This window comes from Oryx dammah, unplaced genomic scaffold (assembly GCF_014754425.2).
Source record: "Oryx dammah isolate SB20612 unplaced genomic scaffold, SCBI_Odam_1.1 HiC_scaffold_27, whole genome shotgun sequence".
Lineage (NCBI taxonomy): Eukaryota > Metazoa > Chordata > Mammalia > Artiodactyla > Bovidae > Oryx > Oryx dammah.
The window spans coordinates 24685877-24710322 of record NW_024070211.1 but is presented as its reverse complement, the minus strand read 5'-3'; the positions used below and the strand labels follow the sequence as shown (position 1 = coordinate 24710322).

The 24446-nt window shown below is 42.2% G+C and overlaps 1 protein-coding gene across 1 annotated transcript in view; it reads left to right on the top strand.

Annotated features, from left to right (window-relative positions):
• The first annotated feature begins 17257 nt into the window (after window positions 1-17257).
• ACSL3 (acyl-CoA synthetase long chain family member 3) overlaps window positions 17258-24446 on the top strand; it is a 79326-nt gene continuing 72137 nt past the window's right edge. The window contains exon 1 of the mRNA XM_040228485.1: window positions 17258-17521. The gene's annotated coding sequence lies outside the window, so the exon portion shown is untranslated. The remainder of the gene's footprint in view (window positions 17522-24446) is intronic.

Genomic DNA, 24446 nt, shown 5'->3' with positions numbered 1-24446 from the left:
TCCACAAGAGAAGCCGCTTTAATGAGAAGCCATCGCACCACAAGGTGGAGTAGCCCCTACTGGCCACAGCTAGAGAAAAGTCCACACATAGCAATGAAGACCCAGTGCAGCTAAAAAAAAGAAAATAAATGAAATTAGGGTAGTCAGCAAACCTAGAGAGAAAATGTGAATACAGAGGACCCTGGGTCTGTGGTCATGGGACAAAAATGTGCTTCCTTCCATCCAAGTTATTGTACCCAGTGACCCTCTGGGCATGTAGCAGAGGAAAGAATACCCTAGAACAGAGGCAACCAAGCCTCGGACCTCAGACCAGCACCTGTCCATGGCCTGTTAGGAACCAGGACACACAGAAGGAAGTGAATGGTGAATGAAACCATCCCCTTCCCTACCCAATCTGTTTGTGGAAAAATTTACTTCCACGAAACTGGTCCCTAGTGCCAAAAATGTTGGGGACCACTGCTCTAGTGGGTGCAGTGGGTCTCAAACTATGGCCCGACTAGAGGAGGCACATATTTTCTCTCCTTCCAAAGAATTTTTTCAAAATTTATTTTGGATTTATGTTTATTTTCAGTTACTAAGCTAAAATGGCAACCCTCTCCAGTACTCTTGCCTGGAAAATCCCATGGACAGAGGAACCTGGTAGGCAACAGTCCATGGGGTCGCAAGGAGTTGGACATGACTGAGCGACTTCACTTTTAGTTATGAAGCAAACATGAGTGCATTTTTCCTATAGAAATTAAAAATAGAAAATGCATAACGTCATCTTGCTTTTATTGATCACTCCCCTCCAGAGGTTACCCTGTATTCAGCTTGTATTCTTTAAGCCCTATAACTCAGTGTAGACACACACAGGAACATATGGATTCTTTCATATGGTGGTTAGGTCGGGATGGTGGCTGTGATTGTGTAGGTTCTTATCAAAAATGCACCAAGAGTAAAGTTACATTAAAAAGTCCCAACTACAGAAAACATTTCCCTCTAATTGTCGTCTAACCCCAGAACTGTCTCTTCCTATAAACCCCATTTATGTATTTAGTAATCTTTTCTAAAAGATTCTTTCTAATCTGGTATTAAAGAGTTTCCTGGATTGATATGGCCACTATGGAAGACACTATGGAGATTCCTTTAAAAATTAGGAATAAAACCACCATACAACCCAGCAATACCACTTCTAGGTATATACCCTGAGGAAACCTAACCTGAAAAGACACATGTACTCCAATGTTCATTGTAGCACTGTTTATAATAGCTAGGACATGGAAGCAATCTAGATGCCCATCGACAGGTGAGTGGATAAAGAAGCTATGGTACATGTATACAATGGAATACTACTCAGACATAAAAAGGAACACATTTGAGTCAGTTCTCATGAGGTGCATGAACCCAGAGCCTATTATACAGAAAGAAGTAAGTCAGAGAGAGAAAAATAAATATCATATATTAATGCAGATACGTGGAATCTAGAAAGATGGTACTGATGAATATATTCACAGGATAGTAATTGAGACACAGACGTAGAGAACAGACTCACAGACGAGGGCAGAAGGAAGGAAGGAGAGGGTGAGATGAATGGAGAGAGCAGCATGTAAGCATATACACTATCATATGTACAATAGATAGCCAATGGAAATTTGCTGTGACTCAGGGAACTCAAACTGGGGTTCTGTAACAATCTAGAGGGGTGGGAAAGGGCAGGAGGTGGAAGGGAGGTTCAGGAGGGAGGCAACATATGTACACCTGTGGCTAATTCATGTTGACATATGGCAGAAATCAAACTAATATTGTAAAGCAATCATCAGTCACTTAAAAATAAATAAACATAATTTTTTAAAAAGTTTCCTGGAAAAGAAAGTGTGAGTTAACCTACATTTCTTCTCATTCATTTTGTAAAAATTACATATGAACACATGCTTAATGTGAAAGATTAAAAATATACAGAAATACATGGAATAAAGTGAAAATCTTCATCTCATGATCCCACCTCACCATTCCCCTTCCCCCCATTATATTGTGTATTTTTCTGGTTCTTCTCCTCTTCATTTTCATATTATATATATACACAGAGAGAGCAGCTATGTATTCTAGAAACTTTTCTATGTAAGTGTAATAAGATTAAAGGATTAAGTTATGAGAAGCAGAGAACAGGCCCTTAGGTAATAAGATACAGGGCAAGGTTTTAAGGAAGAGCACGAAATCTTTGTACAATAAGCCTGTAGAGGGAGGATTGGGCTGCTGAGGTGTTGAGAGCTTGTATGGTGAGAAGCACTAGCAGGACTGTTTCAAAAGCAAGCCTGACCAACTGCCCAATTTTTCCATCTTTCTTCTCAAATCTTGAGGCTGAGTGGTTGGTTGTATTTCTGGCAATAATTAGACTTTAATTTTTTTCTATTTTTAGCCCAACTGCCACTTAAAACTCAGTATTTTTTTAAAACATAGTATCTATTCTTTCCTTTTTCAGATAAATCAGTCTAGGTATGTTCTCAGATGGCTCATATGGTAATGAATCTGCCTGCAATGCAGGAGACACGGGTTTGATCCCTGAGTTGTGAAGATCCCTTCAAGAAGGAAATGATAACCCACTTCAGTACTCTCGTAAGGAGAAGTCCATGGACAGAGGAGCCTGGTGGGCTATAGTCTAGGTATCGCAAAAAGTCAGACACGACTGCACAGCTAACACCCACACTAAAACTCAGTAATTTTTAAAGACATATTATCTATTCTTTTCTTTTTCTGATAAATCAAGCTAGATAACTTTTTTTTTTTTTTAACTACATATGAGTTTCAAGTATGGCTAAATTGAGATGGATGGTCTTTGATGAATGATTCTTTTATTTATTTGGCTGCCTTGGGTCTTAGCTGTGGCATATGGGATCTATGCTATGTCATGTGACCTTTGATGGATCCTGTGGGATCTTTCGTTGCAGGGCGTAGTCTCTCTAGTTGTGGTATGTGGGCTACAGCGGTTTCAGGGTGTGGGCTTAACTGCTCCGAGGCAGGTGGGATCTTAGTTCCCCAACCAGGAACTGCACCCATGTCCCTTGAATTGTAAGGTGGATGCTTTTTATTTTTCTTATTATTTTTTTTAAATGAAGTATTTAAAAATTTATTTATTTATTTATTGGCTGTACTGGGTCTTCTTTGCTGCCTAGGCTTTCTCTAGTTGCAGAGAGCGTGGACTACTCTCTAGTTGCAGGGCACAGGCTTCTGATTGTGGTGGTTTCTCTTGTGGAGCATGGACTCGGTGTGGGCTTCAGTACTTGCGACTCCTTGCCTCTACAGCACAGGCTTAGTGATTGTGGCTCATGGGCTTAGTTGCTCAGTGGCATGTGGGGTCTTCCTGGAGCAGGGATTGAACTCTTGCATTGGCAGGTGGATTCTTTACCACTGAGCCACCAAGGAAGCCTGCAAGGTGGGTGCTTAACCACTGGACCATCCGTGAAGTCCCAAAATGAATGATTCTTGTTTTGAGTTCTCTTTCTTTAACTGGTAGAAATTTCCTCCTCCTCAACCTCTCCTTGCTCTTTCTTCATTACTCTTCCTTCTCTTCCAGTATTCAACTGACTTTTTTTTTAGGATGGGGGATGTGTTTTCTTTATTTTCTTTCCATTTTGGACTCTCATATAATTCAGGCTCAATCTTATTTAACCTGCTAAGTATTTTACACCGAAGCTTAGAGAATGCTGATCACAATTCCAAAATATTTGAGCACAAACCACCAGGATGACTGAAACTATTGCCCTCTTCCCTGGGAAGCAATATAGTGCTGTAGAGAAAATCGTGAGCTGGGAGTCAGACCTGGGTATGTGTCTAGGTTCTGCCACACACTAATTTCAGGATCTCCAGGCAGTACCTAACAAAGTCTCAGTGTTTTCTTCCATAAAACAGGAAAATACTTAACTAGGGTATTTGCTTTTTTAAATAAAATAATATATGCAAACCACTGATTCAATACACAAGTGCTATTTTTCCATTCTAACATTTTGATTTAGAGAATAGTCCAGAAAAAATTTCACACCATCCATTCAGTTAACCAGGACAGAGGAGGAGAGAGTGACACAGACAGGAGGTCTGTCTAAAAGGAAACACTGTTTTACGTTTCTCTTTTATTCACCCAGAAACCTGAGCTTGCATGACTGGTGCAGTGAGAAAAGGAAGCCCTAGAAATACGACTCCTGCTTCACAGACAAGGGATGATGGAATATATAGTAAATGACTCTGTTTGTTTACTAAAGACATAACCACAGTTTCATAATAGTAACAAAATACCTTCCTGAGCATCAGTGAATATCATTTTGAAATCCTTCTTTCATTTTCCTGTTTGTATTCCAGTAAGCGTGTGCTGTGAATAAGTAAAAACTAGAGTAAGCTCTCTCTCACACACACACACACACACACACACAGAGGTACTGACTTATTTAACTGGAAAGAATAGGAGTGGGCTCAAGCACCACTGGATTTGGGGTTTCTCATCACTGTCTCTTTCCTGAGCTGTATTGGGTTGCATGATGGCCTCTAAGATAGAGCTGATCTGGATTCAGCAAACTTTATGCTTGTATCATCCTAACTCAGCTTCTTTCTGAGGATACAGGTGTAAAATGCTTGGAACAGACTCTGCTTGGGTCTTCTTGGACCATATCATGGCCCTTGACCCAGTGGCTGGGTAGGGGAGATAGGATGTTCTGATAGGCAGGTTCTGTGGCCAGTGCAGACAAGGGTTAATGACTAGTACTTCTGCCAGAAACATAGAAATGAAGAGGGACTCTTTCCTAATGTCACAGTTAGGTTTTCCCCAGTTCTAATTACAGCTTGTTTATACACAGGTGTGATAAATCAGGTACTCACTTTAGTTAATGCTTTGATACTTCCACAATTTATATGAGTTTGAGAAATATGCTCCTAAGCAAGGTGTGACCACATAAGGACTACTAGGGTGGTGTGATTTAGAAATTACATACAAAGTATATAAAATAGATAATATATAAAATATAGAAAATGTTTTTATATTTGGGTCTGAAGCCTAGTAATGTTCACAAGATCATTAGAGACAGCATATAAATGAGAATAAACTAACAATATGCAAAAATAAACAGTCTTAAGCATTTAAAAAAATTGACTGTTGTGGCATAGCCTTACTTCATTAAAAATTTCTAGACTAATTATGTCTTTACTAAGATAAATACAAATGATGAAGCTTTTCAAGATCCAGAGGAGAAACAGAGAAAAACTAAAATGACTTCTCTTTTTTGACTTTGACCATAAGTCTCAATTATGTTCACCGGATGCCTCTACCTTTGAAAGAGGGAAAGAAAAGAAGGAAGAATTGGAGGGAAGATAAGAGTGGAGAGGAGGGTATTTGGGATTAATTTTTACCTTCTCAAAAGTGGGATAATGAAATAGAACAATGTAGGTCCTGGTGTAGATGTTATTGTGTTTTGAACACCAGCTTGCTCTCCCCCATCTGAAGCATGTTTACTCATAGTCCTTCCTCACTCAAATCCTGGCAGGAGTTGGCCATTGCTGTCTCCACTCTCAGCTCTGGGGATGGGCTGTGATGAACTTGAGTCAGAATATTTTGTCTCCCAACAGGTAAGGGCCGTTTTAGAGGTAGTGATAGCAACTAACCCAGTCATGGCCAACACGATGAAAGATGTTCCTAGGATTTTTGAAAAAGATAACCATTCTTTCGGGCTTGATTTGGTGATTTGAGACAGAGTAGCTTAGGGTGAGGGTAGCCATGGATAAAGAAGTCAACTCAGGAAGGAAGACAGTTCCAGAGAGGCAGAAAAATGGAGGAGCCTCCTGACACCTGAATCTGGAGGAAGCTGCATGAAAAGCCAACTCTACCTGTAGAGTTTCAATCATATGACTAATAAATGTTGTTCTTTATATAAATTTGGGCTTCCCTGGTGGGTGAGGAATCCACCTGCAATACAGGAGACCCAGGTTCAATCCCTGGGTTGGGAAGATTCCCTGGAGAAGGAAATGGCAACCCACTCCAGTATTCTTGCCTGGAGAATCCCATGGACAGAGGACCCTGGCGGGCTACAGTCTACGGAGCTGCAGAGTTGGACATGACCAAGCGAATATCACATACACACAGAGTGAGAGTGAAAGTCTCTCAGTCTTGTTCGACTCTTTGCGACCCCATGGACTACACAGTCCATGGAATTCTCTGGGCTAGAATACTGGAGTGGGTAACCTTTCCCTTCTCCAGGGGATCTTCCCAACCCAGGGATCAAAGCCAGGTCTCCCAGGATGCAGGCAGATTGTTGACCAGTTGAGCCACACACACACACACATAAATTAGTTTGAGTTGGGTTTCTGTTTCATTGAAAATGAAAATGACCTTAATTGGTTTTCTTGGAAGCACAGGAATATTATTCCTCTTTACATCTCTTCCCCACTGTGTCCAGCCTGATGCTTTTTCATGCAGTGGTTGTTCACTGAATGAATTAATGCATTAATATAGTGGAAAGCTCTCTGGGTTGGAAGTTAAGACCTGCTTGTCTAAATTGTAGTGTATGTAATACAAAAATATGTGACTAAGTAGACATCCAGGCTTCCCAGGTGGGTCAGTGGGTAAAGAATCCTCCTGCAATGAAGAGACCATCTACAGTGCAAGAGATGTGGGTTCGATCCTTGGGTCAGGAAGATCCTCTGGAGAAGGAAATGGCAACCCACTCAGTATTCTTGCCTGGGAAATCCCACGGACAGAGGAGTCTGGCGGGCTACAGTCTGCGGGGTTGCAAAAGAGTTGGACACAAATTAGTGACCACCAAGCAGACACAACCCACCTGTTGGGACTCTAGGTTCTCATATGAGATATGAAAGGATTGGACCAGTTCCCATGCTATTGGTCCTTGCTTTCTGTGAGTTTCTCTTCTGCAGATTCCACTAACTGCAGATACCAAGGGCTTACGGTACGCACAATGCTACACCATTTTATATAAGGCATTTGAGCATCATTGGAGCTGGGTATCCACAGAGGACTGCTGGAGCCAATCCCTTGCAGATACTGAGGGATGGCTGATATTATGCCACTCCCCTTCAGTGAGGAATTACTGATAGTTTATATCTTGGGTCCATTTTGATTTTATTTGGTCAATACTTTCATTTTGCTAGTTAAATATTTTAAATCTTTCTCTGCTCAAATGTAAAAAATGAAGAGGAACTAAAGAACCTCTTGATGAGGGTGAAAGAGAAGAGTGAAAAAGCTGCCTTAAAACTCAACATTCAAAAAACTAAGATCATGGCATCTGGACCCATCACTTCATGGCAAATAGATGAGGAAAAAGTGGAAACAGTGAGAGATTTTATTTTCTTGGGCTCCAAAATCACTGAGTATGGTGACTGCAGCCAGAAAATTAAAAGATGCTTGCTCCTTGGAAGGAAAGCTATGACAAACCTAGACAGTGTAAAAAGCAAAGACGTTACTTTGCTGACAAAGATCCATATAGTCCAAGCTATGGTTTTTCCAGTAGTCATGTACAGATGTGAGAGTTGGACCATAAGGAAGGCTGAGTGCTGAAGAATTGATACTTTTGAACTGTGGCATTGGAGAAGACTCTTGAGAGTCCCTTGGATTGCAAGGAGATCAGACCAGTCAAACCTAAAGGAAATCAACCCTGAATTTTCATTGGAAGGACTGATGCTAAAGCTGAAGCTCCAATACTTTGGCCACCTGATGGGAAGTGCTGACTCACTGGAAAAGACCCTGATGCTGAGAAAGATTGAGGGCAGGAGAGGGAGGGAGCGACAGAGAACGAGATGGTTGGATGGCATCACCGACTCAATGAACATGAGTTTGAGCAGACTCTGGAAAATAATGAAGGACAGGGAAGCCTGGAGTGCTGCAGTCCATGGGGTCACAAAGAGTCAGATAGGACTTACTGACTGAACAACAACAACCACTCAAATGTATTCATTCGATTAACATTTATTGAGTGCCCAGGCACTATATTTGGCACTGGGTTACTGTGGAGTGTGAAACGACGTGGTCTACTGTCTTCATGCATCTTACAGTCCAGAGCTATGCTGATTAATGCAGTGGCCACCAACCATAGGTGGCTGTTGAGCACCTGCAAAGGCTCTAGTCCAAATTGAGATGTGCTGTAAGCACAAAATAAACGCCAGGCTTAAGCGAGTAACCCCAAAGAGTGTCTCATTAATTATTTTTTAAGCTGATTACAAGTTGAAATGATAATAATTGGGATAGATTGAGTTATAAAAATACACTATTAAAATTAATTTGGCTTATTTGCTTTGTACGTTTTAATGTGGCTGCCAGCAAATTTTAAATTACATACACGACAGTGCTAGTCTAGAGCAGGAGACCAGTGATTCTTCAATTTTAATGTTGTCTATGAATCCTCTGAAAAATCTTGTTAAAATGCAGATGTGGTTCAAGTAGGTCTGGGATTGCACCTGACTGAGATTTTGTAATTTTTTTCTCTACAACCAGGTGATGCTGATGCTACCTCCCACGGAGCACAGCTTTAGTAGACTAGAAGTGATCTGTAGACTTACCAAATGGGAAATTAAATGTGGATTGAAATATATGATTGAGGAAAAAATATATATAGGAATGAACTCACTGTAGAAAGAATGACTATTAAGATAAACTAGGGGGCGTCCCTGGTGCCTTGGAGGTAGAGAATCCATCTACCAATGCAGAAGACATAGGTTCAATCTCTGGTCTGGGAAGATCCCATGTGCTATGGGGTAACTAAGTCCGTGTGCCACACCTGCTGAGCCTGGGTCCTAGAGCTGGGGAGGCACAACTACTGAGCCCAGGTGCTGCTACTTCTGAAGCCTGAGAGCCCTAGGCAAGGCTCTACAACTAGAGGGTAGCCCCCGGTCACTGCAACTAGAAAAAAGCACTTGCAGCAACTAAGACCCAGTACAGCCAAAAAAAAAAAAAAGTAATAAAATAAATGAATAATTAATTTTAAAAAACGGTAAACTATATATCACAGAAGCAAGAACTGAAACAAATGTAGTGTGAGGACAGTCTCTCAGTCAAATTTTAAAAAATTACAGTTTGATATTTTGTGAGAGATTTAAATGTACTGTAAATACCATGGCTGGTGTATGTACCCCTCTACTCCTATGCATGCGTGTACAGAATTCAACAGTTGAATTTAGCAAATATCTGTTGAGCTTACTTGGTGCAGGTATTGTCTATCAGCATGTAGAGCAGACCTTAGGGAGTAAGAAGATGAACATGTACTTCTCAAACAGTTCATCATGGAGTTAGAGAAAGATAAACACAGCTGACCTAATATACCGCAAGATGCACTAATCTCATAGTAATGCAACCGGGTGCTTTTGTTTGCTTTCACCTTTCTCTTAATGGACACGTTGTGATTTCCCTGTGGGTCATCTACACCCACCTTCCAATACTTTCCCTCGTGACCTCCACCCTTGGATCCTGGGATGCCGCAAGTGAGTCAGGTCTGGACAGACAGCAGGTACTGTTGTGGACACATTGGGCGAAATGAGATTTCTGTAGCAGAGTTGGAATTTCCAGTGGGATAGGAGTCTTCCAGAACCTCCAGCCACCTTGCTGTCCTGGAGGTGGGGGGAGGGGAGGGTCAGGATGAAGCAAATGCTATCACCAAGGAAGTAGATCTGAGGAATGAAGAAAGTTAAAGCCGCTCTTTCTAATCCTTTGGAGCTCTGCGTCTTACTATCCCTGAAGGTGTATATGCTCCCTTTAATTCGTAACCAATAAACTTTATTTGCTTAAGCAAGTTTAATGTGCATTATCTGTTCCTTGTAACCCAAGGAGGCCTCACCGATTAACCAATAGGATGAACAAAGCAGAGAGAATGGGACAAGTACTTTTGCTTGGGAGCTTCCCAGAGCACTTGACATTGAGTTCAATGCCTTAAATGACAAAGCAAGATCTAATGGACGTTTGGGTGATGGGACTGTGCTCCTTGTTATAATATTTATGGATTCTGCAAACCGAGCAGGATTTCTAAAAATGCCAGGTCATGTCCACAAGAATATGTTCTTAGTTTCTGGGAGAGGCTCTCTGAGTGGCAAGATGACTTTCCTGCCAAAAATATCAGCCAGTTCCTCATGAGGGCTTAAATGTCACCTCTCAGAGTTGTCTTCCCTGACTTCCCTATCGAAAATTCTTTGTTCCTCTTTGCTCCCAGTCATCCCGTTTAAATGTTGGAAGAGCATTCCAGCTTTGGAACAATCTTTTTATTCATTCATTTATTTACTGTTGTTGTTGTTCAGTCACTAAGTCATGCAAGACTCTTTGTGGCCCCGTGGACTGCAGCATGTAAGCCTTCCCTGTCCTTCCCTGTCTCCCAAAGTTTCCTCAAACACATGCCCATTGAGTTGGTAATGATATCTAATCATCTCATCCTCTGTCACCTCCTTCTATTTATTATAATGTCTTACCTTAGGGTATAAGCTTCCTGAAGGTCAGGACCATTTTTGTCTCAATACATGCTATAATTGTAGCATCTAGCACAGTACCTGTCCTCTGGTGGCTCTTAAATATCAGTCAAATTAATGTTCAATTAATTAGAGCATTGAATCCATGTTCAGTTTCCAAATATTTATGTATAGAAAGTATAACCAGTCCAGAGGGAAAAAAAAACAAAAAACAAAAAGGATTCAAGGAGAGAGAGATGTAAGTTCAATAAGGAACTCTAAAAAGAAATAAGACAGTTCCTGAAAGGAGAGGCTTAGGGGTTATTTACTTATTTCACAATTATATGAAGGTTCTTTATCAGAAAAGTGTAGAAGTTTCTCTCTATTGTTAAAAATTCTCTATTGCCTTTTACATTGTTCTTTTCTTCCTTCTTGATGACTACCATGTGGATGTGATGACTAGAACTCTAGCACCTATTTTATGACCTTGAATATGGAAGTCACATATGAAGAAACCACACATTGAGAATAGCAGAACAGAAAGACAGAAGCATTCTGGGTCCCTGGTGGCTCAGGCAGTAAAGAAGCCACCTACAGTGTGGGAGACCTGGGTTTGAGCCCTGGGTTGGGAAATCCCCTGGAGGAGGGCATGCCAACCCACTCTAGTATTCTTGCCTGGAGAATCCCCATGGACAGAGAAGCCTGGTGGGCTCCAGTCCATGGGGTTGCAGAGTTGGACATGACCGAGCAACTAAGCACACACAATGATTTCATGGTGTGGTTGTACTAATCTTGGAGTATCTGGTTCATACTCCTTATTTTTTTTCCAGGCAAGAATGCTGGAGTGGATTGCCATTTCCTTCTCCATTGGATCTTCCTGACCCAGGAATCGAACCCAGGTCTCCCGCATTGCAGGCGGACACTTTACCATCTGAGCCACCAGAGAAACCCAGAAGATGTGTAACCTTCACATATTACAGCCACTATTATTTGCATTTTCAGTTACATGCAGCCAAAATTAATTCTAGTTGATACTCTAGGTTTTCTCTCTCTTTTTTTAATCACATATAGAGTCTCTGTTCCAGAATATCTTTGAAAAATAACAGAAAACTAACTATACTGGAGAGTTTAATATAACTGCCTGAATTCAGAGTTCTTTATAGATATGCTTAAAAGATGGATAGGAAAGTCATATGAGTTAGTAAATTACAGAGGTTTAATAAAAGTATTATAATATAAAAGTGAAGTATTCAGAGACTCATTCATAAAAAAGTAAACAAGTCCAACAATGGATTTGAAGGGATTTTTAGGCATATAAATATGTGTCAGTCCTAAAGGAAATCAGTCCTGAAATTGGAAGGACTGATGCTGAGGCTGAAGCTCCAATAGTTTGGCCACATGATGCAAAGAACTGACTCACTAGAAAAGACCCTGATGCTGGGAAAGATTGAAGGCAGGAGGAGAAGGGGATGACAAAGGATGAGATGCTTGGATGGTATCATCGACTCGATGGATATGAGTTTGAGCAAGCTCCGGGAGTTGGTGATGGACAGGGAAGCCTGGCGTGATGTAGTCCATGGGTTCTCAAAGAGTCAGACATGACTGAGCAACTGAACCGAACTGAAGTATGTATAGCTAAGAAATGTTCACTGCCTTAACTGAAAATTATCATTAATCAAAATGAACTGGGAATAAAAAGAAATATGTGATCACTTTAAAAAGTCAATTAATTTTAGGCTATTTTAATGAAATTCTGACAGGCAAGAACTTGGAATGGTTTCTTTCAAGATATTTTACAATTTTCAGGCCCTTGCTATAGTTTAGATATTCTGTTTTGTCTTCCAGGAAATGAAGGGAGTAGAAAAAGAAAAACGACTAAAGGGAGATAAGACAGGTCATTTGGAAAAGAATTTTTTAAAAAAGATAGTCTAGCCTGGAAAAGAAAGAAGTGAAAGTGGAATTTAAAGCATTTCACGAATTTGAAAGCTGCTTAGTTATGTATGACTCTTTGTGACCCCATGGGCTATAGAGTCCATGGAATTTTCTAGGCCAGAATACTGGAATGGGTAGCTTTTCCCTTCTCCAGGGGATCTTCACAACCCAGGGATCAAACCCAGGTCTCCCACATTGCAGGCAGATTCTTTACCAGCTGAGCCACAAGGGAAGCCCAAGAATATTGGCGTATGTAGCCTATCCCTTCTCCAGGAGATCTTCCCGACCCAGGAATTGAACCAGGGTCTCCTGCATTGCAGGCAGATTCTTTAACACTGACGTATCAGGGAGGCCCTGATAGCTTCCCAAAAGGAAGTTCCCAACCACTAAAGTGGAACAAAGTTGAACTACCTTAAATTGAAGAAAGAGCACATTACTAGAGTGTTTATAGAATCCTATGTCATGGAAAGAGGTTGAGTTTGATAATGTCACTTCCTAGAGATCTTTATAGTCTACAGTGGATATAAAGGTTTCTCAATGTGATATCTCAACCTGTGATCAACCATATACATCCTTTCTGAGCTGATACCCGGGTAGCAAAGGACTTCCTAGAAGGACCACAAGATTGGGATACACAGGATCTCTCAGAATTATTCTGATTCTTTCCTTGAAACTCAGTAATTAGACAATTTCTTGAAATATATTCCAGCTTTTTTTGAAACAAAAGGCAGACACTGTTGGTTGTCCACCTGGAGCAGATTTTGCTGGCACCCTGAACTTATCCCCAGGTATTCCCAAGTCCAGGATATACTGACAGCATCTGTGGATCTCTATCTTAGGGCTTTCTCTCTACCAGAGTGTAAGGCAGTAATTTTTCCCTATTGGGTTTAATATGTAACCCAGGCTCGAGTCTTCCAATTCTGCTGTCTGAATCTTGCTAGTTCCACAATCTGAGGAGGGCTCACAGAGTATCTGATTTGCCTTCATGGCATCTTATATAACTCTGATCTGCAAATAAGAAGCCCATTTTCCTGCAGAGTGGCAGCAATGGGCATATGACCATAGGATCCTTGGGTACTACCATATGCATGCCACCTGACAGAACTCAAAGAATTCTGAAAGGCCCAGCTAAGGAGTCATCTTGAGGTTGATACTTTTTTGGGTGGGACCCTGTACTTCAAAATATGGGATATGCTTTGAACCAAAGGTCAAATGATATTCTGTCCCCACTTGTTAGAATATACTCTCCCAGCTCTAGTGAATGATCTATGATTGAGCTAAACTTATCAGGGAAATTTCATTTGATAGTTACTGGTTTAGGGGAAGTGGGCTGAGTACATCTTGGAAGATAAGAAACATGTACTGACAGGTAGAAGCCAATTTTCCTCTCTGGCTTTGAATGGAATATTGTGTAAAGATAACAATGGAGGGACTTCCCTGGTGGTCCAGTGGTTAAGAAAATGCCTTGCAATGCAGGAGACACGGGTTCAATCCCTGGTTGGGGAACTAAGATTCCACATGCAGTGTAGCAACTAAGCCCGTGCTCTCGTGCCCACATGCCACAATTAGACAGCCCATACATTCCAGCGAAACATCCTGCATGACACAGTGAAGATCCCATGTTCTGCAAATAAGACCTGACACAGCCAAATAAATAAATAAATAAATGCTTGGAGCAGGTGCAGCCATTCTGTAACCAGGAAGAGAAAGAAAATGAACACTGAGAGTGGCCGAGTAAAGACACAGAAGGAGCTGGGTTCTTACACCAGTGAGCCCTTTGAAGAAATCCTGGAATTGCCTTCCTCTGGACATTTTCAGTGAGATAACAGATAATTTTATTGTTTTAGCCCCTTTTAGTCAGAGATGGGTAATTTCCAGTGATGTCCGTTGTGGACACTGTTGATTAGGGCTTCTTACATTTATTCCTTTCCATGGCTACTTCTGTGTTGATGGCGTCCACCTTCCACTATAAAGGCCAAAAATGCTGATATTTCCTGGCTTCCCTTGCAGCTAGAATATGACCATATGACCCAATTCTGGCTGATAGGACTTGAGGAGCAGTCAGTTATTAGCTTTCTGAGAAAGGATTTCCTCCTTAATTAGAAGTGATGTTTAGGAAACATTCTCCTATTCTTTGGCTACACACTATTGTGTTCTCATGTGACACTTGAAACTGTGGTAGCCATCTGTGAGTGTGATGGTCTAAGGAGAAAGCCAGAGTGAAAGATGTAAAGACTCAGGTCCTCAGTGACCTGGCAGAGTCCTTGAACCCATCTTAGATCTGCCCTGCCTCTTGAGTTATATTTAAGTGAGGTACATAAATGTCATAATCTAAGTTGATTGTTGTTGGATGTTCTGCTCCTGAGGCCAGAGCCATCTTAACGTAGAGATCTAGGGCTGTGACATCGCTTCAATCACTGTCTCCTATGTGTGCGCATGCTCAGTAGCTCCAGTCCTGTCTGACTCTGTGACCCTGAGGACTATAGTTCATCAGGCTCCTCTGTCCATGTGATTTTCCAGGCAAGAATACTGGAGTGGGTTGCAATTCCCTCAGCCAGGGGATCTTCCCGACTCAGGGATCGAACCTGTGGCTCCGGCAGTCTCCTGCAGTGCAGGCGGATTCTTTATCAGCTGACCCTGAAAGCCCGTCAATCACTGTCTTCCCCTCCTGTTGCTGCTGCCGCTAAGTCACTTCAGTCGTGTCTGACTCTGTGCGACCCCATAGACGGCAGCCAACCAGGCTCCCCCATCCCTGGGATTCACCAGGCAAGAACACTGAAGCGGGGTGCCATTTCCTTCTCCAATGTCTTCCCCTCCTAATCCACCAGAAATGAAAGAACAAAAAAGTTTCTGTTGAACTTCTAAACATCAGCTGGTTCTGGTTTTACATTTTAATGATGATGAAAAATGCTAGTAGTATATAGTTTGCTATACAATCACAAACTATTTCTGGGCCCCTCCACAGAAGACAATCATTAGGTATTCATGAAAATTACAAAGACATCTCCTCTCAACCGTCCTGCAATTTGGAGAAATAACAAAACTGTAAAAGAAACTGTTGGATGTTTTCATTTAGTTGGCCATTACAGCTTCTGAATTGAGTTTTCCTAAAAAAGAGGGGAAATACAACCAAATTCCCTTATTCTTTCAGATGCTGTAAATAAATATATACTGAAAACCTGTCTAAAAGAAGAGCAGTTATGCATGTATTATTTTATTTAAAAAACAAAACATCATAGACTGTAAATATTACTGTTTACTGTAAGCAAACAGGATGAGAATTTAGAAGGAACATTTTCTTTTAAAAGTATATATCATATCCACACAGCTGCCTAGCCACACACACACACACACACACACACACTAGTAATATTGAGAGATAATGAAGATGTTAGGATGTTGCTGGAATTCTACAAGTCTGCTTTATGATTATCGATGGGGAATAAAAAAAGATTCCTGCCTTGGAAATTACTTATTTTCTAGAGAGTTTTCCTGGTTCTAGAACTACCACTTTGATGGTATACTCTCCCCAGCATGCAGAATGATGGTGGTCTTTTAGATAAGAAATCTTCAGGATTTTATCCTTTGATAGGGCTTCGACAGATTAGGAAGCAACTGAACCTCTTCTAGCAAGAAGAGCAGGTTTCCTGGGTCAGGGATCCTTTCCTTTAGGTAGTTAAATTGGCTTGGGGCCCAAGGTGCGTGAGCTTTCTTTGCTCCTTGCCTCATCACTCCAGACAGCTCAAGTTCAGGCGGCTTCACAGATTTTGAGATTCTCTTGGGAAATCGAGCCCCTGCTTTTGCCCAAGGCTGGCTCATGCACGTCACCTTTCACCTACTTTAAAGATAAGTTTTGCATCGCATGGTGGTTTACTATTCAAGTAGCTATTTCTAGCTCCTTCATTACTTCAAAACAAAATGAAACCCTCCAAATGTTTTACTTCTTGTGGAATTGAGTCTGACAAAACTTACAACTTCGTTCACAGACCACTAAATAATATGTTGAATTAAAGAGAAAAACAAAAAAAAAAAACTCAACCCCACTACAGCTTGCATAACGAAAGCCATCTTTTTAATAGTGTATTGTAGTTGCTATTTTAGTCATTTGTGTTTTGCTTTGTTGGCTTGCAGGAAGGCAGTCTACCTGTACTCTTTTCCCCATTCGTAGGGTCTAAAGTGAAATATAATGGCAAGCACTTCAAAATACAGAAACACGTTCAGCTTCATAAAAAGAAGTTCAGAAACAGTACTGTGGGGTCAACTTTATCCTTTAGAAAACAAGTATCAATCTTGTATATGACTTTCCTGGTAGCTCAGACGGTAAAGCGTCTGCCTACAATGCGTATATAGAGTGAGTGCACCGAGGGGAGATGGGCTATTTGCTGGGTTCAGTGAAGCCAAAGCAAGAATAAAAAACCTGCTTTGAATTCCTGAGCCCCTCTCGCTTCAGACATTTCCCCCAATCATTTTATTTTGCAAAATCTGACAAATCTGTGCAAGAACGAAGCACATAATCCAGTTAAGAGGGAAGATAATGGCGCACTTTTTTCCAGATCTATATTAAGATTTATAGATTACAGCAACATCTGCATCTGTAGTTTTTGGGAGGGGCGAGGCGGTGGTCTTTCCAACCCTACGGGAAGGGCCCTCCCGCAGACCGAGCCGGACCGCTCCTTCTCCACCTACGTCCCGGCCGCACAGTCCAGCTCCCCTCCCCCGCTGCCGTGGTCCAGTCCTTCCCCGCCGACCGGCCCCCGCCCCGCGCAGGCTGCGGCTAGGTCCCGTCCGCCTAGGCTCGGGCGAATGACCCGTAGTAACCCCGCCCCGCCCCCGGCCGCCCGCCGTGCTCCCGGCCGGAATTCGATAGGCCCAGCCCCGCACGCGCCACCGCCCGCGGGCCAATGGGCGGCGGCCTCTCTGCATATGTAACGAGCGCCGGCCGGGGGTGCGCGTCCCGGGCGGTTCGGCTCAACAGACGCTGGTCTGCCGGCGCCGGTGTGCGAGTCTGCGCCTGTCGCCGCGGCTGGGGCTGGGACGAGGCGGTGGCGGCGGACCGAGTAGCAGACGGCCGTCTCCTCGCAGTGCGACCGCGGCGGCAGCGTCAGGGTCCCCAGGAGGCGGCCTAGGGCGCTAGTGCTCTGGGGGCGCAACCCAGGCCTGCGTGGGCCCGAGGAACCGGGGCCCCGGCGTCGCGGTGAGTGCGGCTCCCGTTGTGGGCACGGTGGGGCCTCCGCGTGCGGAAGGGCTGCGCCCCAAGGGCGACCCTGGCCCGGAGGAAGGTTGCGGCCGACCTGGAGGCCCCGGATCCCCGACGTGGCCGCCTAGCCCGGCGGTGCGGGGGTACCGGGCCACTCCGCGGCTAGGGTGGGAGGTGCCGCCGTGGGATCCGGGAAGCGGGTGAGGTGGGGTCCGGGGCCGCAGAGCCCACGCAAACCCGGGGGGGACCGCAGCCCGAGCGGCCGAGCTGTCCGGGGGAGGAAGGATGCGCGGGGTTCCCTCCCGGCGCTTTGGGGGCGGGGTGGGCTGGGGGTTGGCCACTTTCACTAGCCGGGCTCTGACGCGGTCCTCGGGAGGAAACACCCCTGCGGTTTCCGAAACCCCTGCTGGAGGGGCGGGCGGGGGGTGTGTTGCTGCGGGCCGTGAGGAGAGATTGAGGGGTATGAGGTGGGTCGACCTTGGTATTTGTTCTGGCCGCGATCGGAGGCGATGGGCCTGGGATGAATCCTATTCGTTTGGGGTTGGGAGTTGAAGGTTTACTTTCCCTAGGTGTATTTTAATTATGCACTGGTAATGGAATGGGTAAATCCGAGCAACCCGAGCGGGGTAGGAATGATGCAGCCCGTTTCACAGATGGGGAACCCGAGGCCCAGAAACATTGAGCTGGTTTGTCCAGGCTGGCTTTGGAAAATGTGCTCTAAGCTATTATGTATTTTGTTGTTTAGTCGCTAAGTCGTATCCGACTTTCTGCGACCCCATGGACTGTAGCCCACCAGGCTTCTCTGTCCACGGGATTCTTCAGGCAAGAACACTGGAGGGGGGGTGCCATTTCCTCCTGCAGGGTATCTTCGCGACCGAGGGATCGAACTCTCATCTCTCCTGTCTCCTGATTGGCGAGCGGGATTCTTTACCACTGAGTCAGCTAGGAATCGCAGAAAGAATCACAGCTTCTCATTTGCCGTGATTTGGGGGCAAGTTAATGTGTCCAAACAGCAGTTCTCTCCACCTGTAAAATGGGAATAACCACCACCTTAAGAGTGTTGTTAATATACTATGCAGAAACTGTTCTTAGGAAACCTGGAATGTTGTCGGCTGAGAGGTAATAGGCCTTGTGAAATTGACTGTAGCGGAATAAGATGACAAACAGCTGACACTTACTGAGCCTTTATAACATTCCAGATTTCCTATGAAGAGTTTCTGCATAGTATCTCTAAAACTGTTAACAACTCTCTAAGGTGGTAGTTATTCCCATTTTATAGCTGGAGAGAACTGCTGTTTGGACACATTAACTTGCCCCCAGATGACTGCGAGTAAGAGGGGAAGCTGTGATCAGACCCGCCTGTTTGAAAATCTAGAGCTCTCTTATCCAAGCGTTATATTATGCTGCCTCTCTTTGGTGGCTGGCTGAATAGTTGTCACGGTGGAGTTTTGTTTGAGTGGCCAGGAGAGCAGTCATTTGATGATAACCTTTTCTGGTTCCCCAGGTTTGTTTCAGGAGTTGAGGGGTGGTGCTGAGTTGCTCCTAAAATTGTGTGTTAGAAGGTTATTACTGGGAAGAAGTGTGGTGACACGGGAGTGTACTGTATAGACCGTTCTTTTGTGTTCTGGAGTGTTCTTGTGCAGTTCTTAACACTTAGGAATGAGTAAGCCTTCTTCAGTCACTGGCATTTTCCTTTTAGTCTTTTCCTAGTTCATTCTTTTTCTGTAAAAAGAGTTGGTTCTGTAGTAAGATGGCAGTGTTGGGTGTAGGGCTGGATGTACGGGGCTGGGGTGACAAGTCACCTAGTGTCCTTGGGTCTCAGGTACTGGGTTTGTGAGCTATGTGCACTGGATGATTTAAAGTTGTCCTTGAAGGAAGGATGGATGGGGAAAGTCAGTCCCTGCCTGATTTGGGAAGTCAGAGCCCCCCAAAGTCCCAAAGCTTTTCTCATTGCTTGTGTGCTCTTCTGCTGTCCTGTTTAACAATTCCTTATTTAGTTAATTGCTCACTTAGAGCTTTTAATTCCTGTTCTGTGTCAGACAGCATGTAAGGTGCTGGGAATGCAGCAGAGAACAGAATTGATGCCATTTTTGCCTTTATGGAGGAAAGAATATGAAACAGGTCATCATACGAATAATAGATAATTACAAATTATGATATGTATAATGAAGGAACATGTGAATGAGTATTATTATTTTTTTTTTAAATTTATTTATTTATTTGTAATTTTTATTTTACAATTCTGTATTGGTTTTGGCATAGATTGACATGAATCCACCACAGGTGTACATGCGTTCCCAAACATGAGCCCCCCTCCCACCCCCCTCCCCACAACATCTCTCTGGGTCATCTCCACGCGTCAGCCCCAAGCGTGTCATATCCTGCATCAGACATAGACTGGCATTTCGATTCTTACATGATATTATACATGTTTCAATGCCATTCTCCCAAATCATCACATCCTCTCCCTCTCCCTCTGAGTCCAAAAGTCCGCTATACACATCTGTGTCTTTTTTGCTGTCCTGCATACAGGGTCATCATTGCCATCTTCCTAAATTCCATATATATGTGTTAGTATACTGTATTGGTGTTTTTCTTTCTGGCTCACTTCACTCTGTATAATCGGCTCCAGTTTCATCCATCTCATCAGAACTGATTCAAATGTATTCTTTTTAATGGCTGAGTAATACTCCATTGTGTATATGTACCACAGCTTTCTTATCCATTCATCTACTGATGGACATCTAGGTTGTTTCCATGTCCTGGCTATTATAAACAGTGCTGCAATGAACATTGGGGTACATGTGTCTCTTTCAATTCTGGTTTCCTCAGTGTGTATGCCCAACAGTGGGATTGCTGGGTCATAAGGCATTTCTATTTGCAATTTTTTAAGGAATCTCCACACTGTTCTCCATAGTGGCTGTACTAGTTTGCATTCCCACCAACAGTGTAGGAGGGTTCCCTTCTCTCCACATCCTCTCCAGCATTTATTGCTTGCAGATTTTTGGATCGTAGACATTCTGAGGTGTGAAGTGGTACCTCATTGTGGTTTTGATTTGCATTTCTCTAATAATGAGTGATGTTGAGCATCTTTTCATGTGTTTGTTGGCCATCCGTATGTCTTCTTTGGAGAAATGTCTATTTAGTTCTTTGGCCCATTTTTTGATTGGGTCGTTTATTTTTCTGGAATTGAGCTGCAGGAGTTGCTTGTATATTTTTGAGATTAGTTGTTTGTCAGTTGCTTCATTTGCTATTATTTTCTCCCATTCGGAAGGCTGTCTTTTCACTTTGCTTATGTTTTCCTTTGTTGTGCAGAAGCTTTTAACTTTAATTAGATGCCATTTGTTTATTTTTGCTTTTATTTCCAGAATTCTGGGAGGTGGATCATAGAGGATCCTGCTGTGGTTTATGTTGGAGAGTGTCTTGCCTATGTTCTCCTCTAAGAGTTTTATAGTTTCTGGTCTTACATTTAGATCTTTAATCCATTTTGAGTTTATCTTTGTGTGCGGTGTTAGAAAGTGATCTAGTTTCATTCTTTTACAAGTGGTTGACCAGTTTTCCCAGCACCACTTGTTAAAGAGATTGTCTTTACTCCATTGTATATTCTTGCCTCCTTTGTCAAAGATAAGGTGTCCATATGTATGTGGATTTATCTCTGGGCTTTCTGTTTTGTTCCATTGATCTATATGTCTGTCTTTGTGCCAATACCATACTGTCTTGATGACTGTGGCTTTGTAGTAGAGCCTGAAGTCAGGCAAATTGATTCCTCCAGTTCCATTCTTCTTTCTCAAGATTGCTTTGGCTATTCGTGGTTTTTTGTATTTCCATACAAATCTTGAAATTATTTGTTCTAGTTCTGTGAAAAATATCGCCGGTATCTTGATAGGGATTGCATTGAATTTGTGAATGAGTATTATATAGACTGCGATTTAGATGGAAATCTAGTCTAGGTAGGGTTTTTTTTTTTTTTAATGGTGGGTGACAAGTGCTTGGGTGATTAGACTGGGTACTATTAAAAAAAACTTAAATTGGGGCATGATTTTAGATTTATAGAAAAGTTGCAGATATGGGAATATTCCTATATACCATAACCGCTATACCATAACCCAGCTCCCCTGCTCTAGTATTAGCATGTCACATAACCTTGGTTCATGTGTCAAAAGATTAATATTGATACTATACTCTTAACTAAATTATAAACTATGTTCAGATATCACCAATTTTCCCATGAATGCCCTTTTTTCTGTTCCAGGATTGAGTCCATGATACCAGCTGGCATTTTGTGTTCATGTTATTTTAGTCTCCTCTAGTTTTAAATACTAATTTAAGAATTTCCCTTTTATGATTTACTTTTAATAATTTGTAATAGTAAGTGGTATAGAACACTAAGAAAGTAAATATATGGATATGTAAAATAAACTACTATATATCAACCCTTTTAGTGGTTCCAATTTTGTTTAAATTAGGATTGCCCAGTATCAGTATGTAGAAAATTTCTTTCTAAGCCAGTCATCAGTTGACGGGCACTTGGGTTGCTTCCACGTCTTGGTTATTGTAAATAGTGCCGCTAATATACATGTACTCAAATGTTTATTTTGAATTACAGTTTTCATCTTCTCTGGAGTGGAATTGCTGGGTCTCATGGTAGTTCTATTTTTAGTCTTTTAAAGTACCTCCTTACTGTTTCTCTAGTGGCTGCACCAAATTACATTTCCACCAACAGTGTAGTAGGGTTCTCTTTTCTCCTTTAGTATTTATTATTTGTAGACTTTTTGATGGTAGCCACGCTGACAGGTGTGAGCCTCATCACAACCTCATTGTGGTTTTGACTTTTCGTTTCTCTGGTAATGATGTTGAACATCTTTTCATGTGTGTGTTGGCCATCTGTATGTCTTTTTTTTTTTTGAGAAATGTCCATTTAGGTCTTCTGCCCATTTTTAATTTCTTTTTGATAGAGTTATGTGAGCTGTTCATATATTTTGAATATTAACCCTTTGTCAGTTGCATCATTTGTAAATACTTCTCTCATAGGTTGTCTTTTCATTTTGCTTACTGTTCCTTTTGCTGTGCAAAAGCTTTTAAGTCTCATTTGTCAATTAAAAGATGCCTGCCCCTTGAAAGAAAAGCTGTGACAAACCTAGACAGCATATTAAAAAGCAGAGACATTACTTTGCTGACAAAGGGTCTGTCTAGTCAGAGCTGTGGTTTTTCCAGTAGTCATGTATGGATGTGAGAGTTGGACTATAAAGAAAGCTGAGGGGAGGGAGGTGGGAGGGGGTGTTCAGGATGGGGAACACGTGTACACCCATGGTGGATTCATGTTGATGTATGGCAAAACCAATACAATATTGTAAATTAATTAGCCTCCAATTAAAATAAATTAATATTAAAAATAATAAAATATTAAAAAAAAAAAAGCTGAGCACCGAAGAATTGATGCTTTTGAACTGTGGTGTTGGAGAAGGCTCTTGAGAGTCCCTTGGATTGGCAGGGGGATTAAACCAGTCAATTCTAAAGGAAATCAACCATGATTATTCATTGGAAGGACTGATGCTGAGGCTGAAGCTCCAATACTTTGGCCACCTGGTGAGAAGAACTGACTCATTATAAAAGACCCTGATGCTGGGAAAGATTGAAGGAGGGAGGAGAAGGGGATGACAGAGAATGAGATGCCTGGATGGCATCACTGACTCAACTGATATGAGTTTGAGCAAACTCCGGGAGATAGTAAAGGACAGGGAAGCCTGGAGTGCTGCAGTCCATGGGATCGCAGAGTCAGACATGACTGAGCGACTGAACTGAACTGTATTTTTATTTCCTTTGCCTTGGGAGACTGATCTAAGAAAATACTGCTATGATTTATGCAAAGAATGTTTTACCTGTGTTCTCTTCTAGGAGTTTTATGGTGTCATGTCTTAGATTGTGTTGCTCAGTCATGTCCATTTCTTTTCGACCCCATGGCTCCTCTGTCCATGGGATTTTCCAGGCAAGAATACTGGAGTGGGTTGCCATTTCCTCCTCCAGGGGATCTTCCCAGCCCAGGGATCGAACCCACATTGCTTACCTCACCTTTGTTGGCAGATGGATTCTTTACCACTAGCACCGCCTGGGAAGCTCTGCCTTATGTTAGATCTTTAAACAATTTGGAGTTTATTTTTGTAAATGTTTGGAGGAATGTTCCAACTTGTTTTACCTGCAGCTGTTCAGTGTTCCCAGCACCACTTACTGTGGAGCCTGTCTTTTCTTCTGGGGAGATTTTTGAATTGATTTGGTGAGATACTACTAGATGACAATCTTTCATTCTGATGCTGTAGTTAAATGTACATATAGCCAAGAGTTTCGGAACTTTTTTGAGCAACAGTAGTTTTTTAATCTCAGTGTCTGTTCCTCCTCAGAATGTCACTCCAGTTCACATTGCAAGATGTGAAAATGAAGGAGGGACTTTTTTTTCAAGAAGTCATTCTGCCTGCCTTTTGAGTACTTACAGCTTAAATATTCCTGTAATATTTAAACTTTCCCGTTCAAATGAGCAGTTGGTAAGCAAGAAATTTTATGAGTTTTGGACATCAGGCTGGGATTTGGATGTTTTCAGGAAAGCTAGGCCAAAAAAAGATGACAGTTTTTTCTAACTTTAGGTAAGTAGCATTATATTTATCAAAAGTACCTGATGTAGTTTATACTTTACAGAGTGACTTAAAATTCTAATCTCTTAGGAGTCAAATGATGACATGGTTTGGGAAATACAAGCCATTAAATGTGTGACTATTTCAGTTGAATGTGTATTAAACCAGTACAAATAATTCATTGCAGTACCTTTACTGAATGCCATTTGCAAAGTACTGTGCTAGATGTATAATGTGGAATAAATAAAAAGATGAACTTGTAAAGTCCTTGCTTTCAAGGAGATTTCAACTTAATGAAT